A 13,047-nucleotide genomic window follows, 5' to 3' on the forward strand; every position below is an offset into this window, starting at 1 on the left:
ATCTGGATGTTGCCTGGCATGGAGGACATTAGCTATGAGGAGAGGTTGGAGAAACTTGGTTTGTTTTCACTGGAATGACGGAGGTTGAGGGGTGACCTGATAGAAGTCTACAAGATTATGAGGGTCATGGACAGAGTGGATAACCAGAAGCCTTTTTCCAGGGTGGAAGAGTCAATTACTAGGGGGCATAGATTTAAGGTGCGAGGGGCAAGGTTTAAAAGAGATGTACGAGGCAGATTTTTTACACAGAGGGTGGTGCGTGCCTGGAACTCGCTGCCGGCGGAGGTAGTGGAAGCAGATACGATAACGACTTTTAAGTGGCGTCTTGACAAATACATGAATAGGATGGTATTGGAGGGATATGGTCCCCAGAAGAGTAGGGGATTTTAGTTCAGACGGGCAGCATGGTCAGTGCAAGCTTGGAGGGCCTGTAATTTTCTTTGTTCATGCTGCTGCTATATAAAAGCTTGGTTAGGCTGCTTTGGGAGTATTGCGTGCAGTTCTGGTCACCACACTACCAAAAGGAAGTCGAAGCTTTGGAGAGAGTGTAATGAAAGTTCACCAGGATGTTGCCTGGTCTCGAGGGTGTCGGCTATGAGGAGCGATTGAATAAGCTAGGATTGTTTTCACTGGAAAGACGAAGGCTGAGGGGAGACCTGATAGAGGTCTACAAAATTATGAGAGGCACGGACAGGGTGGATAGTCAAAGGCTTTTTCCAAAGGTGCAAAGGTCAATTCCAAGGGGGCACAGATTCAAGGTGAGAGGGGGAAAGTTTAAGGGAGATGTGCAGGGGAAGGTTTTCACGCAGAGAGTGGTGGGTTCCTGGAACGCGCTGCCAGAGGAGGTGGTGGAAGCAGGCACATTAGCAACATTTAAGAGGCATCTGGATGGGTCCATGAATAGGGAGAGAATAGAGGGATAAGGGCAGAAAGTTTTTTTTAGTTTGGTTAGGACATCATGATTGGCACGGACTTGGAGGGCCAAAGGGCGTGTTCCTGTGGTGTACTGTTCTTTGTCCTGTGACACATTTTGGGAGGAAGAATGAGGAAAGGCCCATCGAGCCTGCTCCACCATTCAATATGATCATGGCTGATCTTCTATCTGAACGCCATACGCTTGTGCTCTCCCCATAGCTCTTGACACCTTTACTGTCTAGAAATTACTCTGTTTCTTTCTTAAATGCATTTAATGTGGCCTCCACAGCCTTCTGTGGTAGATAATTCCACAGGTTCACTACCCTCGAAGTGAAGATGTTTCTCCTCATCTCAGTCCTAAATGGATGTATCCTGAGACCGTGACCTTGACCTCCAGCCACAGGAAACAACATCCCTGCATCCAGTCCATCCAACCCGGTCAGAAGTTTATATATTTCAATGAGATCCCCTCTCATTCTTCTAAATTCCAGTGAACATAGGCCCAGTCGACTCAATCTCTCCTCAAACAACAATCTTGCCATCCCAGAAATCAGCCTGTTAAACCTTCGGCTGCACTGCCTCTTTTTTTAAGGAGATGAACATTGAAAGGTTCAAATCTCACAGAGGTGCAGGAGCAGAGGGACCTGAGGTATTTCATTATTAAAAGGTTGAGAATGGTTAATGAGCCACATTAGGCGTCATATACACAGGCATAGAGAACAAAAGTAAGGAATTTATGATGAACCTTCATAAAACATCAGTTGAGCCTCAACTGGAGTATTGTACCCAATTCTAGACTTCACCCTTTAGGAAGGATGTGAGGGCTTTGGATAGGTAGCAGAAAGGATTTGCAAGAATGGTTCCAGGGATAAGGGACTTCACTTATGAGGGTCGATTGGAGAAGAGAAGGTTGAGAGGAGATTTGATGGCACTATTCAAAATCATGAGGAGTGTTGACATACAGAGAGAAACAGTTCCCACTCGTGAAAGGATCAAGAATCAGAGGACACTGAGTTAAGGTGATTGGCAAAAAAAAACCAGAGGTGACATGAGGAAAATCTTTTCATACGGCGTGTGGTTATGTTCGGGAATGCACTGCCTGAAATGGCCTCCTTCTGTGCTAGATTCTAAATGAATGCAAGTCCCTTTCTCCTTTTGGTATCAGAGTAAATAGTGATTGCTGGTGAGCAAATCAACTATAGGGGGCATCGCAGATAATTTGAGGCGGTGATGGTGGGCTTTCCTCTTGAGTCACTGCAGCCCGTGTGATGAAGGCACCGTGTAGACAGGTTTTGGACTTCCAGGGTTTACTTTTGGGGTTTCCCGCAAGGTGAGTCCCCCTACTGGTTGCTAGATGAATAGCAATGGTGGTGGGATGAGGCCGTTAAATGGACATTAATTGCCCACTCACTTAAGGGCCTTGATTGGCAGTCCGGGGGGAGGGGGGGTGTGCTGTGGGGGGTGGGGGTAGGGGGGGAGAGGCCATCAATGAGCCTTCTTCCCCCAGACCTAATCCAGGCAGAGGCAGGAAGCAGTGCAACCCCCAACCACCACCTTCCCTCCCGATTAAATGTCCCCCGCCATTAACTCGCCATGGAGGAGGCCATTAAATCACCCCTGTGATGAAACCTCCAGAAACGCATCCCACCTGAGTTGGTAATCCCCAAGATGTTATAATTCTCACTCAGAGCAGAAAGCAGGAGCTACAGCTCCCGGCCAGTCCAGGAGATTGCAATTACGACTGAAATACTACTTTTGTGTTCGCTTTGGTTCAATTGTGATCAGGCAGTTTTGTGGAATGTAATCAGAACAAGTAGTTGGGACGCACTTGGCCTGTGAGTGACCATGAAAGCTGCTGGTTTCGTTGTTAAAAACCAAAGTAGTTTCTTTCAGGAGAAGGCACCTGCCACCTGCACATGGTGTTGCTCAAGCTGAAGTGGCTGGCTTTAACAGCCCAGTCTGCGTCCCTTCCAAGGATAGACAATAGACACAGGCTGGGCCAGTGTCAACCACAAGGATGGATAAAAGCTCTTCACGCATCCTAATTTTAGAACGAGTAGACGATGTAAATTTGAAAACTCGGCTTCAGCTCTTCCTTGTCGAGGGAGAGGCTTCCATCACAACAACAACCCCTTGCGTCGATTTAGCGACTTTAGCTCAGCAAAACGTCCCAAGGCACCTCTCTGCAGCACCAGCAAACTAAATTTAACCCCGGGCATAAGGGGATATTAGGGCAGCTGACTGAAAGCTTGGTCGAGGATAGGCTTTAGGGAATCTCTCGAAGAAGGAACGCGAAGATGAGATGTGGAGAGGGGCAGGGAGGGAATTCCACATTTTCAGGCCCAGGCACCTGAAGGCACGGCTCCGAAAGGTAGAGCGATTAAAATCAGGGACGTGAATTGCAGAGATCTTTGAAGATTATGGAATCGTAGAATCCTACAGTGCAGAAGGAGGCCATTCGGCCCATCAAGTCTGCACCAACCACAATCCTACCTAGGCCCTATCCCAATAACCCCATGCATTTACCCTAGCTAGTCTCCCTGACGCTAAGGGGCAATTTAGCATGGCCAATCCACCTAACCCACACATCTTTGGACAGTGGGAGGAAATCAGAGCACCCGGAGGAAACCCACGCAGATATGGAGAGAATGTTCAGACTCTGCACAGGCAATGACCCAAGGCAGGAATTGAACCAGGGTCCCTGGCACTGTGAGGCAGCAGTGCTAACCACTGTGCCACCGTACCACCCTCTTGTAGGGTTAGAGGAGATTACAGATTTAGGGAGGGATAAGGCCAAGGAGGGATCATGCCCAAGAACATTAAAGGACCTCAATTGTATCAGCTGCAGGTTTCCTGCCTAGTATGTAGGTAAAGCAAGTAATCAGGAAAGCTAATAGAACGTCATTATTTATTGCAAGGGGAATTGAATACAAAGGTAGGGAGATTATGCTTCAGTTGTACAGGGCACCAAAGAGAGCACATTTGTAGTGTTGTCTACAGTATTGGTCACCTTATTTAAGGAAAGATGTAAATGCATTAAAAACAGCTCTGAGAAGGTTTACCAGACTAACACGCAAAGTGGGTGTGTTGTCTTGGACAAGTTTGTGATGTGGAGATGCCGGCGTTGGGCTGGGATAAGCACAGTAAGAAGTCTCACAACACCAGGTTAAAGTCCAACAGGTTTATTTGGTAGCACAAGCCACAAGCTTTCGGAGCACTGCCCCTTCATCAGGTGAGTGGGAGTTCACAAACGGGGCACATATAGACACAAATTCAATTTACAAGATAATGGTTGGAACGCGAGTCTTTACAGGTAATCAAGTCTTAAAGGTACAGACAATGTGAGTGGAGAGAGAGTTAAGCACAGGTTAAAGAGATGTGTATTGTCTCAAGCCAGGACAGTTAGTGAGATTTTGCAAGCCCAGGCAAGTCGTGGGGGTTACAGATAGTATGACATGAACCCAAGATCCCGGTTGAGGCCGTCCTCATGTGTGCGGAACTTGGCTTTAACCTGTGCTTAACCCTCTCTCCACTCACATTGTCTGTACCTTTAAGACTTGATTACCTGTAAAGGCTCGCATTCCAACCATTATCTTGTAAATTGAGTTTGTATCTATATGTGCCCGGTTTGTGAACACAGCTCCTCACTCACCTGATGAAGGAGCAGTGCTCTGAAAGCTTGTGGCTTGTGGCTTGTGCTACCAAATAAACCTGTTGGACCTTAACCTGGTGTTGTGAGACTTGGACAAGTTGAACAGACTAGGCTTGTATCTCCTGGAGTTTAGAAGAATAAGAGACAACTTGATTGGAATGTTTAAGATCTTGAGGGATCTTGACAGGGTGGATGTGGAGAGAATATTTCCTCTTATGGGAAGAGCTAGAACTAAGGGTCACTGTATAAAAATAAGGGGTCGCCTATTTAAGATGGAGATGAGGTGAATTTTTTTCACTCAGAGGTTTATGAGTCTGTGGAATTCACTTCCTGAAAAGGTGATGGAAGCAGTCTTTGAATAGTTTTAAGGCAGAGGTGAATGGTAAGCAAGGCAGCAATAGATTATTGGGAGTAGGCAAGATGCAGACCTGAGGTTATTATGAGATCAGTCATGATCTTATTAAACAGCAGAGCAGGCTCGAGGGGCTGAATGGTCTACTCCTGTTCCTTCTCGAATGTTCTTATGCACAGGTTGCTATCGTCAAATTAAAACTTCTTTTGAGTTACTCAGTAGAAAAAAACAGAAGCAATGGAAACTTTGATGATTAACTTTAGGGATCCCCTTGGAGAAAATGAAGTGTTGTCTGTCACAAATTCATTTGTTCAAAATTCCCCACTAAAATAAAAATGATTTGGTTCCCAGTGTGAAGAGAAACATGAATTGACAATTCTGATGATAGTTAATTGACCTAGAAAGTGAACTCTCTTCCTTTCTGGCCATTCTCACATTGCTGTTTGTAGGAGTTTACTGTGAGCAAACTGGCTGCCACGTTTCCTATATTCCAACAGTGACTACACTTCAAAAATACTTAATTGGGTTGTAATGCACTTTGTGACTTCCCAAGGTCATAAATTGAAATGCCAGTCTTTCTTTCTTCTATAATTAAAATGGTCCCTACAACATTTAACCTATTCTACAACATTTAATTATGTGCACTTTAAAGGAAATAGTACTAAATTCAATGCATGGGGCCACATAAAATCAAATTATACTTTTAATGAATGCATCTATTAAATTTGCAGGACAGTTAGATGCACAAACCATATTAAATGCAGAGGATTTTTTAAAAATGCAATAGGATCACATGAACTGGATTAAATGCAATATGATTGTACCAAATGCAGTATAATTGTGGGCGGCACGGTGGCACAGTGGTTAGCACTGCTGCTTCACAGGGCCTGGGTTCGATTCCCAGCTTGGGTCATTATCTGTGTGGAGTCTGTACATACTCCCTGTGTCTGCATGGGTTTCCTCTGGGTGCTCTGATTTTCTCCCATATGTCTGAAAGATGTGCTGGTTAGGTGCATTGGCCCATGCTAAATTCTCCCTCAGTGTACTTGAACTGGAGTGTGGCGACTAGAGGATTTTCACAGTAACTTCATTGCATGTTAATGTAAGCCTACTTGTGGCTAATAAATGTGTCTGCGTAGATTTCCTCCGGGTGCTCTGGTTCCCTCTCACAGTCTGAAATATGTGCTGGTTAGGTGCATTAGCCAGGCTAAATTCTCTCTCAGTGTACGTGAACAGGCGCCGGAGTGTGGCGACTAGGGGATTTTCAGCATTTTTATTCCCTGATTGTTCTTGAGAAAGTGATGGTGAGCCACAGTTCACGCGGTTAAGATACTGCGGCCTTCCACCTGATAGAGCAAACTGCACTGTTAATGTAAGCCTACTTGTGACACTAATAAACACATTTTTTTATTTATTTACAGAACGTGGATGTTGCTGGCTAGGTCAGCATTTATTGCCCATCCCTAGTTGCCCTTGAGAAGATGCTGGTGAGCTGCCTTTGATAAGGTTCACCATGGTAGGCTTCTGCAGAAAATGCAGATGTATGGGATTGGGGGTGATCTAGGAAATTGGATCAGGAATTGGCTAGCGGATAGGAAACAGAGGGTGGTGGTTGATAGTAAATATTCATCATGGAGTGCGGTTACAAGTGGTGTACCTCAGGGATCTGTTTTGGGGCCACTGCTGTTTGTAATATTTATTAATGATCTGGATGAGGGTATAGTTGGGTGGATTAGCAAATTTGCTGATGACACCAAAGTCGGTGGTGTGGTAGACAGTGAGGAAGGGTGTCGTAGTTTGCAGGAAGACTTAGACAGGTTGCAAAGTTGGGCCGAGAGGTGGCGGATGGAGTTTAATGCGGAGAAGTGTGAGGTAATTCACTTTGGTAGGAATAACAGATGTGTTGAGTATAGGGCTAACGGGAGGACTTTGAATAGTGTGGAGGAGCAGAGGGATCTAGGTGTATGTGTGCATAGATCCCTGAAAGTTGGGAATCAAGTAGATAAGGTTGTTAAGAAGGCATATGGTGTCTTGGCGTTTATTGGTAGGGGGATTGAATTTAGGAGTCGTAGCGTTATGTTGCAACTGTACACAACTCTGGTGCGGCCGCACTTGGAGTACTGTGTGCAGTTCTGGTCCCCACATTACAGGAAGGATGTGGAGGCTTTGGAGAGGGTGCAGAGGAGGTTTACCAGGATGTTGCCTGGTATGGAGGGGAGATCCTATGAGGAGAGGCTGAGGGATTTGGGATTGTTTTCGCTGGAAAGGCGGCGGCTAAGAGGGGATCTTATTGAAACATATAAGATGATTAGAGGTTTAGATAGGGTGGATAGTGATAGCCTTTTTCCTCTGATGGAGAAATCCAGCACGAGGGGGCATGGCTTTAAATTGAGGGGGGGTAGTTATAGAACCGATGTCAGGGGTAGGTTCTTTACCCAGAGGGTGGTGAGGGATTGGAATGCCCTGCCAGCATCAGTTGTAAATGCGCCTAGTTTGGGGGCGTTTAAGAGATCCGTAGATAGGTTCATGGACGAAAAGAAATTGGTTTAGGTTGGAGGGTCACAGTTTTTTTTTAACTGGTCGGTGCAACATCGTGGGCCGAAGGGCCTGTTCTGCGCTGTAATGTTCTATGTTCTATGTTCTATGTTCTTGAACTCCTGAGGACTGTAGCATTGTTATAAATTTAATAAAGTCATAGTGAATACATTAAACAATATGGACAATATTAAATAATACTGGGATGTATTGAGATAGTTATTAACTGCATGAAGTTAATGGTACAATATTTTTTCTATAATACTATTTATTATAAGCCTATTTACTTACGCAGGTTGTGAGTAATTTTGTTTTAGAATGGAGAATTAAGAATTTTAATTTCAAGGTTAAAAAAGTTAAGCCAACTCCGAGGTACAAGTGCAAACATTTACCAGTCAGAGCAATGAGCCAGAACTGGTTTAGTGTCATAGGCATGGAGAGCTTCAGTCACTGTGAAACCCGGGATAGAGTCCCAGGATGAGGGTTGTTGGATTTGTGCTAGGCAGGACAATATACTTGGCTCACATGCTTAATTATAAATAAGCATTTGACAGCTCAACACTGATACTCTATATGGGCAGATTATCAATTCCAGATCACTACCTTGTTTGGAGTCAGTGGTAGGAGATTTAGTAGGTGGTGATTGCATGTAAAGAATTCAGTTGCTATTGGGTTTCATTGCTGTGTTTCTCATAGCAAAGGAAGTAATAGATCAAAAATGAATGATCAATATGCAAAGGGCTCTTTCTGTTCAAGCTATACAGGACCAGAGCCTCTGAAATCCTCACGTTGTTCACGTGGCCTTGCCAAAATTTCTAATATTGGGATATTGAAATCATGTTAGAAATCAGATTCATAAAATATCAACCCATCCAAAACTCTGCTGCTCACATCTTAGCTCATGCCAAATCCTGTCCACCCAATACCCACTTTTTCCTTATTGAAACCTACCTCACCTTGTCCTAAGATTCCATTCTGTGACTCAGAGCGGAATTTTCCCATTCCCCCCTCCGCCACGGGAATCGTAGCGGGCGGGACACGGACCATGCAAAGGCTTGTTGACCTCGGGTGTGATTTTCCAGTCTTGGGGCGAGCGTGGCCAGAAAATCCCACCCCCAGTGTCTGACCTACATTGGCTCCAATGCCAATGCCTCCATTTTAAAATTCTGACCCTCACATTCAAATCCTACCGAGGCCTCCCACTCTATATCTCTGTCACCTCATCTAACCTCTCCAACTCCTCCACATCTGGCCTTTGTGCATCCCAAATTGTCATTTTTCCATTGTTGGCTGCCTTACCTTCAGCTGCTTGAGTCCTAAACTTCAGATTAACTTCCCTACGTTTCTCTGGATCTATACCTCGCTCTTCTCCTTTGAGGGTCAGCTGTGGCTCAGTTGGTTGTGGGTTTAAGTCTCACTCCAGGACTTGAGACCAAAAGTGAAGTCTGGTGCTCCAGTACAGTACCTGTACTGTTGGAGATGTCATCTTTCAGATGAGATTTTGAGGCCCTAATTGCCCATTTAGGTAGAAGGTCGCAGTATCTTAACCGCGTGGATTGCAGCTCACCACCACCTTCCCAAGAACAATCAGGGAAGGGCAATAAAAATGCTGGCCTCGCCCTTGAATGCCCTCGTCCCATGAAATAATTTAGAAAGTAAAGCATCGCATGGTGCTATTTCAGAGAATACTAGGAGAGTTGTTCTGGGAGAGCTGACCAATAGTTATCCCTCAATCAATATTACAGAACAGATTATCAGATGACTATCACATTGCTGTTGGTGGAGTTTGCTGTGTGCAAATTAGTTGCTGCATTTCCTATATTACAACAGCTGCTATACTTCAAAAATAATTAATTGGATATCCTATGGTTGTAGAAAGTGCTATACAAATGCAAGTCTTTTATCCTTATTAAAACCTACCTCACCTTGTCCTAACATTCTATTCTGTGACCCAGTGTCAAATTTTGTATGATAATGCTCTTCCAATGTCTTGGAATGTTTTACTGTGTTGAGTGAACTTTATAAATGCAAGCTATTGTTCATGTTATGTAAGGGTGATGTGGAAAAGTAAATGAGCATTTTTGATAGTGCAAGAATGTACTGCGGATATGAATGTCCTGGAGTCGCTCAAACCCAATACCTGATTACAATCTGACCTATGGTAAAGTTGTCCATTCCTTCCTCATGGGTTCACTTTAGTAAAAACTAATTAGCCATTCTGCAATGAAAAATAGTCAAATTCGTCAGACCGAAATTAGGATTTTATCTATTCCACTTTGCATAGAAAGACTTATATTTATATGGCGCCTTTCATGATCTCAAGACATCCCCAAGTGCATTACAGCCAATGAAGTATTTTTGTAAATGTAGTCACTGTTGCAATGTGGGAAACACGGCAGGCAATTCGCACACAGCAAGATTCCACAATTTGATAATGACCGGTTAATCTTTTTTGCTAATGTTGGTTGGAGATTAAATATTGGGCTGGGACACAGAACAGGTGTCTGAATATTTTTCTTTATTTTCCATCTCATGTTTCCACTGTTTCTTAACAGCTATTATAATGCCTAAGCGGCAATCCAAGTTCAATTCTTTCTCTTTTCCTTGTCAAGGAATACTAAAAACAGGTTTGAATGTGCTGCTGATAATGTTCTCAGGAAACATTGCCAGTTCAAAGCTACAGCTGAAAGAGGTTTGAGCATTTAGTGTCAATTCTTTGAATGGATGCATTGTGTCACTTTAGGTTTATTTTATTAGTGTCACAAGTAGGCTTACATTATCACTGCAATCAGGTTACTGTGAAAATCCCCTAGTCGCCACACTCATGCACCTGTTTGGGTACACTGAGGGAGAATTTAGAAAGGCCAATGCACCTAACCAGCACGCTTCACAGACTCTGGGAGGAAACTGGAGCACCGGGAGGAAACCCATGCAGACACGAGGAGAACGTGCAGACTCCACACAGACGTCCACTCATGAAGTGCCAGTACAAAGGTTCAAAAGATGCACATCCTTGTTTCCACATACTTTTGTTTGGAACAAATACCTAATCCTTCAAAATTCATCTTTCCTGGCAGAACCATTCACACTTACCTACCAAAGTATGGGCTAATGAATTCCATTATTGCTATGTTTCTATGTTTTATTAACAGCCTGGCCAAATTTGATGCAAATTGATTTCCCAAATTTCTCCATCTGCTAATTGCTACTTTCATGATGCCCATTCAGCAAACTCAACTGACGGAGAGTCCAGAACAAAATGGGCAAAACTTTAAAATTAGAGCTGAACCACTCAGGTGAAATACTTCTTCACACAAACAGATTTGAATGTGCTGCTGATAATGTTCTCAGGAAACCTGATTACAGTACAGAAGGAGGCCATTTAACCCATCGAGTCTGCATCGACTACATTCCCACCCAGGCCCTATCCCCACAACCCCACATATTTACCCTGCTAATCCCCCTGACACTAGGGTCAATTTACCATTGCCAATCAACCTAACCTGCACATCTTTGGACTGTGGGATGAAACCGGAGCACCTGGAGGAAACCCACGCCGACACGGGGAGAACATGCAAACTCCACACAGACTGAGGCCAGAATTGAACCTGGGTCCCTGGCGCTGTGAGGCATCAGTGCTAACCACTGTGCCACTGTGCCGCCCAAACGATAATGGAAAACCACCAACTCCACCCACTCCCATCCCAACAAAAAAGCTGCTGGAGTCTGGAGGTCAATATTTCAAAATTTAGATTGATAGATTTTTGTTGAGCTATTTTGTAAAGCTATTAAGACATATGGAACCAAGGTGGGTAGATGGAGCTAAGGGACAGATCAGCCACAGTGTGACTGGATGGCAGAATATACTGAAGTGGCTGAATGGCCTCCTTTATCCCTATACCTTTTTACTGGTTGTGTCAGCTATATTCTGGGGTATTGACACATGAGGCAGGAAAGCATCAGGTTTAATCCTGACCTGTTGTGAATTATTTTTTCTCAGCTGTAAATACCATTGGCAGGGTGGGGTACATTGCAGGTGGTGGGTACAGCTGGCATCAACATCCCTGAGCTCAAGGAGTGGGAGTGGAATAAAACTTGGCCAGTCTTTCTACTACTGACCCCTGTGGGAAGGGTGTATGTGGATGTGAGGTGAGATCAGGATCAGCTGTGATGTTTCACAGTTGAAGAATGATGAATGAATTATTTGAAGAGATACCACTTCCGCTAGCTTGAATTCTCCCTCCAAAACTTTAATAAGCTTATAATTGGTTCCTGCTTCTGTACCATTCATCTAAGAAATAACAAAATGAAAGTGTCTTCTTCCTCATTTTAGTTTGCTCCAACATGACTCATTATCTTGTGCCATGCCACCTATTGCATGGCCCATTCTCTTACTGCCTTTTGCTTCCTGTGGTCAAGGTCTGGGAAATGGTGTTGCTGGCTTCCAGTGTTGGTGTTACACATTTCCAGGTTAGTTATGGAATATTATGCTAAAGCCAACAGATGACCCATAAGCTATAACTCAAATTATCGGATAGTTTAGAAATAAGTGAGTTTGTGGAGAAAAAGAACTTGCGTTTACCGTGTGAATTGTTGCACTGTTAAGATGTCACGTAGGGCTTGACATCCAATAAATTACTCTTTGAAATGTTTGTGATTATGAAATGATTAGTAATGGTTTTCACTTTAATTTCCAAGGTTTATTTAGGGATCCTACTTACTATCTGCATATTGTTTTTTTATTTTTAAATGCCAGAGTTAGGGTACAAATATTCTGTGACATTACATGCCAAACAGTGAAAAAAATCAAAGGCATTGGTAAATACAGACAAGGGTGTGGACAAATTGAAGCTCTCGACTAATTGAAACTCTGTACTATGCATTTCACGAGCAGAGCTGACAAATGTCTGAGAGGTCAGTAAATCCATGAGCCTCTTTCAATGGTTAATGTGAGCCAGAGGTGAATCTTGGGAACATTGCCAATCAGGCGTCGAACCGTCGTCGACTATAGCTGGCAAAAGTAGAGAGGAAGAACTAAGATGTTCAGAATGCACTAGGACATAACGGAGGGATGAAAGCCTTAGCAAATGTGGTGAAGCATTGGTTAATCAGATTCAGTATCACTATCTCCAAGCTACGTGCCAGTCTCTAACTTAACTTGGGAATGTTTTTGACAATAGGACCCAAAAGCTATAGGTAGGGTGTGCTGAAATTTCAAACTCATACTCATACACTTACCTACCGTTATTTTTGCAAGCCTTAACCATTCATCCCCTTTTGATTGCAACGTCTAATGAAGGTATGATCATAGTGCAGTCTTTGGAATGTGCAATAAATCAGGAAGGAGAAAGACACTTCACATACACTGGGCTGGAGCCCGTTACGTTATCACTGCAATCAAGTTACTGTGAAAATTCGCTAGTCGCCACACTCATGCACCTGAGGGAGAATTTACAAAGGCCAATGCACCTAATCAGCACATTGGGAGGACCGTGGAGCACGGGAGGAAACCCATGCAGACACGAGGAGAACATGCAGACTCCACACAGACTTCCACTCATGAAGTGCCAGTACAAAGGATCAAGAGATGCAC

General features: G+C 43.9%; 1 protein-coding gene across 1 annotated transcript in view; it reads right to left on the reverse strand.

Annotated features, from left to right (window-relative positions):
* The window catches only part of LOC144510775 (parvalbumin, thymic-like), a 33,759-nt gene extending 25,262 nt beyond the window's left edge, over nucleotides 1-8,497 (reverse strand). The window contains exon 1 of the mRNA XM_078240627.1: nucleotides 8,411-8,497. The gene's annotated coding sequence lies outside the window, so the exon portion shown is untranslated. The remainder of the gene's footprint in view (nucleotides 1-8,410) is intronic.
* Between the last annotated feature and the right edge of the window lie 4,550 nt (nucleotides 8,498-13,047).

Source organism: Mustelus asterias, chromosome 23 (assembly GCF_964213995.1).
Source record: "Mustelus asterias chromosome 23, sMusAst1.hap1.1, whole genome shotgun sequence".
In the NCBI taxonomy this organism is placed as follows: Eukaryota; Metazoa; Chordata; class Chondrichthyes; order Carcharhiniformes; family Triakidae; genus Mustelus; species Mustelus asterias.